This window comes from Mytilus californianus, unplaced genomic scaffold (assembly GCF_021869535.1).
Source record: "Mytilus californianus isolate M0D057914Y unplaced genomic scaffold, xbMytCali1.0.p SCAF_13, whole genome shotgun sequence".
In the NCBI taxonomy this organism is placed as follows: Eukaryota; Metazoa; Mollusca; class Bivalvia; order Mytilida; family Mytilidae; genus Mytilus; species Mytilus californianus.
In genome coordinates, this window is record NW_026262615.1 from 17,538,905 (window position 1) to 17,544,904 (window position 6,000).

The following is a 6,000-nucleotide window of genomic DNA, read 5'->3' on the forward strand; positions in this document are numbered from 1 at the left end:
GCTAAGGTTATCAAGGATTGCTATGAAAGTTTCATTATTATCATTGCATTATTTTTTCGGTTTTACAAAACAAATGTGTCAATTTTATCATTTATTAATTTGTTTTATATACTATTTTATATATATTTTGATAAAAAAAAATTGAATAACATTTAAGATATTTGAATAATGGTTGAAAGTTCTGGTATTTTTGATGTGCATAAATCAATGCGAACACAATATCATGTAATAAAAACTCATTTAACGAACTTAACAACTTATTACATGATATTTTTTTAATCCAACCAGAAATTTGATCACCTTGTTATATTTTAATTTTAAATGTGATATACATTATATATATATATATATATGTATGTATAACAGTTCCTAAATTGATGAAATACAATAGATAGATACAAAAAATAGGTCTAGGTTGGTTGAGACTTGTTCGAGTATGGTTCAGACTAGGTCGAGTATAGTTAAGACTTGGTCGAGTATGGTTCAGACTAGGTCGAGTATGGTTCAGACTAGGTCGAGCATGGTTCAGACTTGGTCAAGAATGGTTAAGACTGTGTCGAGTATGGTTCAGACTCGTATATAATGGATAAGTACTGGTGGAGTAAAGGTCGAGTCCAAGTTCAGACTGTTTAGTATGGTTCAGACTACAGTCGAGTAATATCAAGTAAATTTAAGACCAATTCTGGTCGAGGAAAAATCAGTTCAGTCGAGTACAAATATAGGCCATTTCAGACCTTTACTGGTTTGTAGTGAAGTGTCACTAAAGAAATGGAACATTAAAGTGTCTATGAAAAAAAGGTATATGTACAGATATAAAAACTACATTTTACCTATGTTTCAATAATGAGTTTGGGTTGCAAAAAGTTGTAAAATCCATGAAATTTCAGGAGTTTTATAAAATCACTGAACGGATAAGTGATTATATGAAATCTTTAAGTTTGACTGGGGATTTTAAAAAATTCCCGAGATAATTTAAAACAATTTACAGATTCACTGTTTAAATTCAGTGAATTTATAAAATAATCAGTCCTTTTGTTCTAATTATTCATAGATTAAAAAAAACCAAAAGTCTACAACATGAACACAGAATTATTGACTTACAACTCAATAATTTAACCTCAATTGAATTTGTATTCATTGAACCTTTAATGTAATCCCTTAGCTAGGGATGGGGTACACATGTTCTAGGCGTGTTTAACTATTAAAAGGAAAAATATGTGAACACTGAAGTTGAAACAAGGGTGATCCCTTTCGTTGACTAATTCGATTCACAACAAATCATTCTTATCCAGGTTAAAACGATGATTAATATATTTTTGATCTGTATTATGAAATCAAATAGTCCTAAAAAAAATCCAACTGCACTTGCTCAATTTCTATTTCTTATCCTATTTATGTTTATATTAGGTTATGTGACCGTCGGCAGTCTTCGGAAGTCATATATATGGTTAATCAGATGGCGCCTAGACCAAAATAACAAGTATAAAAACTAAATGTTTAAACATTTTATAAGGTCCATGCATTGTGCATTGTTTATTTAAGACTTGTTCAAATTTGGTTATACATTTTAGTACGTAAAAAGTATCAAATATGATAATTTTAGTCAAATCTCTGAACATCAATTCTTCATACATGTTGCATGTAGAATATGAATGAGACAACACTTATTTGATTTTTAAATTGCCATTGTATTGATCAAACATAAATGTCTTGTTTTTACAGTGTAAGTCAGAAGAATATGCTTGGGCAAGAAAACATGTCTTCCTGTGGAATTTGGCAACGTAAACAAGCATGTTTATATTCTACTGGATCAATGTGTCGTTCTAGCACAAAACTGTGGACATATTCACATCATATCAATATATCCTCGTCCAGATATGCCTTTGATATTTGCCACTGGAAGACATGATCTAAACCAATCGATTTCTGACTTCTTGTGTGTGTTTATATCTTCGTACTAAGGTATTTAATTCATTGTAACGCCTTGATATTAGATTTTGAAAAAAATATGAATCCTTTTATACTTTACAGCAATTACGGACAGATGCACTAAATATTAACTAACTTTTAGACAAGGTAGTATTATAAGATTGTTATGTAATTTTGCCAATATGCTCCACGATTTTTCTCCTTTTTTTTCTCACCTTGTATTAATACAAGACTGCCGACGGTCACATAACCTAATATAAACATAAATAGGATAAGAAATAGACATTGAGCAAGTGCAGTTGGATTTTTTAGGACTATTTGATTTCATAATACAGATCAAAAATATATTAATCACCATTTTAACCTGTATAAGAATGATTTGTTGTGAATCGAATTAGTCAACGAAAGGGATCACCCTTGTTTCAATTTCAGTGTTCACATTTTTTTCCCTTTAATAGTTAAACACGCCTAGCTAAGGGATTATATTAAAGGTTCAATAAATACAAATTCAATTGAGGTTAAATTATTGAGTTGTAAGTCAGTAATACATCAACGATGTGTTGATATTATTTTGATAAGTTTTGACCAAACTGACAGCTTATAACGAAATATTATTTCAGCATTCCGCCTTCATAAATACTTGACACAAAAAGAATCGTATTTCATAGTTTTGTATAAATCGTACGTAATGCCCCTTATTTCATGGGTATCCTTCTGTTGTACAGCTTGATCCTTAATATGTTAGTCATGTAAGTCTTCAGTTCAGAGGTTGTGTCCCTTTAAAGCAGACTTTTCTGAATGTATCTGTTTGAATATGTTTTGATAGAAACTAAATTGATTTTTTTCAACACTGAAATTCAATATCGCTTGAGATTGTTAGAAAGATAGAAAGTCAAAATATCTTTTGATTTTCTTAACTTTTAGTCTATTATGAATGAAACAAAACATATATTCATGTGCCTGTCGGAAGTCCGACATTTATGTTGTTTTCTAATATTGTGCATTCCACTATATAGTAATTACATACCAAATGGTATCTAAAATATGGAACCGTTTGGATTTCAGAGAACAATTGAAGGTCTTTCCACCTCAAATGCACACGTTTTGATCGAAAACATATAAACATCCGGCTTAAAAGAGTACAAAACACTAAAAGAACAGTCAAACTCATAAGTCGAACATAAACTGACAACGCCATTGCAAACAACGAAAAAGACCAAAAGACAATCAAAAGTATAAAATATACAACATAGAAAACTAAATACTCAGCCACACGAACTCCCACAAAAAACTGGGGGTGATATCAGGTGCTCTGAAATGATAAGCATATCCTGCTTCACATGTGGCATCAGTGAAATTGCTTGTGTAAGCACAAAACAAATATCATTTCCGGTGTCAGATTAAAGCCATCTTTTCAGGCTTACATAACATTACAAAATGGCAAAAAATGTCGTGAATTTTATCATTGAAAGAAAATGTATGACTTACTAGTACTAAAATTAGCCTTTGATATAAAACAACAATATTTGATATTCACATATTCAGTCTTTGCTGATTAGTCATAATCAACTATTTCAACTCATGGCATTTGCAGTTTTATATGTTAAACAATATATAAAAAATATATATCATGATAATCACTTATTGAATAATTATGTAAATTATATGCTGATACTGCTATATATACAAATTTCTAGTAAACATATTTTTAAATTTTAGTCATTGATTGTAACAGTATGAATAACACATAGAAATATAAGATAAGTATTAGAATATGCGTATAGCTGTAAATGATGAAATTATCTATTTTAATTGTTAGTCTTACATGTCTTAATTATTTAATTAGATTGTTGTTTACTTAACATTCAGTGGCAACTAGTTCATGCTCATTCAGGACGATCCAACACCTTGACAAAAAAGTGGTTATATATGGTGTTTGCTGCCAGAGCCCTGTTCGATATCAGCACTTAATCATGTTTTAGTGCTGATATCCGCCTCCTACGACGGGGACGTTGGGTTGGACTTTAGGAGGCATAATTTGTTTAATTTCTGTTATGTTTAAAATCAAAATTAAAACTGATATTCGTATACCTTCATATTTATGTCTCTTTTGGTTCTACATTTTTTATTACTCGTTTTAGTCATATGGAATGACTATTTTCAATGCCTCATTATAGCTGTAATATATGTGAATAATAACAACCTGTGTATCAGGACATCCTTTTACATGCACATGATCAATAAGAGTTCCGCCTTCTGTTGTTGGAATACTAACAAGCTGTCTGAAACCTTTTGATGACATGAAATTTAATACTGTACAGCACCTTTCAAAATATCTTAATTAAAATTACCAATTACAACCATTTTTGCTGATAATTCTTCCAAATTACAGATTGATGTCTCAAAATAATCCAAAATTTTCATAGATTATACTTCTGAGTTCTGTAAACAGTGGCAAATTAAATATATTTTTACTTGTTATCTCGAAAACTATATATTCTTAGTTTGAGGTCAAGTTGCATATTTTAGTTTTTGAAGAGAGCTTGTGAAATACACATACACCACCATGCTGCATTTCCTTTACAGAAAAATAATAAGAATTATTATTTTCAAAAGCTAGACATCTTGGCAACTGAAAACCATCATATCCCATAATTTCAAGACAAATGAATTCTTGACAAGCCCAAGTTTCAGTAAGACAAATAAAATCAGCATTACTTACGTCTGGATTTTGTTTCATGTCTTCTGCATGAGTCTGTAAACCTGGAATATTGTGATATATTATCTGGAAATGTTTTTTGTTTCTCTCTTTTATGCACTACTCCAGGCAAAAATCATGTCATTTTTGAAACATCATTTACAATATCAGGATCACAGCTTTTATTGTCAATTTTTTTTTTTTTTGGTTTCTATTTTTCAATGTGTAGACCAGATTTTGAGGTAACTCTGCTAAGGGCTACATATGCATGGCCATATATGAAACATTAATTCAAATACAACACAAAGAAAAGAGAATAACGGACGATAAAAAAAGAATAGAGAATATCCGATATAAAATGTAGAATACATAAGGGAAAATGAACTGAAAACTATATAATACAATTGAAGAATATGTTTTAATTAGAAAGGACTTCTTACGACCTTCTCTTGAGTTTTATAAATCAGATGGGGATACTTCTAATTCCGAAAGATATGTTAGAGTACACACCATCTGAAACTATTTCCTTTTACAATAGTATAAACTCATCAAAGATACCAAGCTTATAAATTTGCAAGCAAGATGAACGATTTTTTTACACAAGGTTATTCATTGATGTTCAAAAAAAAAAGTTAGAAGGATCTGCTTTCCCCTCCGATGCACCAGTTGGTCAGTCTTTAGTTTTCTTTGTTGTGTGTTGTAGAAAGTTGTGTTTTGTTGTTTATCGTTTTTTCCATCGAGTTGTCAGTTTGTTTTACAATTGTTGAACAACAAGTTGAATACTATAAATTAAGAAATTATTGCGTACATTTATTAATGCTAATATTGAAAGACGGAAAAAAATGCGAGATTACTCATTGCGATTTCAAACATTCTGCATAGAGCTAGATGTATCAAATATCAGAATACGAGTTCTTATCATTACGATACCTACCTATTTGCATTATTCGTAATAATAAAAAGCCTAGCAATAATTTCTGAATTTACAGTATTACTTCGGCATCTTCTGGCTCTTTTTTTTAAATGTCAATCGGTTCTGTATAATTGAATTACAACTTTTGTAACCTTCATTTGGAGACATTTCTAGATAAACCTGTCTATAGCTTGGGCAAGCTTAATCCTATCTAGTTATCATTTGTTGTTTGTGTCATTGGGTTGCTATACTTTGAAGTATGATCAATACTTCCATTATTTCATGTTTCATTTACGAATTTCCCAGAATGTCTTCATACAACCACTTGCGATTATTGAACACGGAGTTGTCTTATGTGTGATTAACTCTTACATGTACACGATCCTTTAAGAACTTCGAAATTCATATAAAAATTTGCAGACTTAATATAAAGCATATACATTATATAATCCGTACAAGA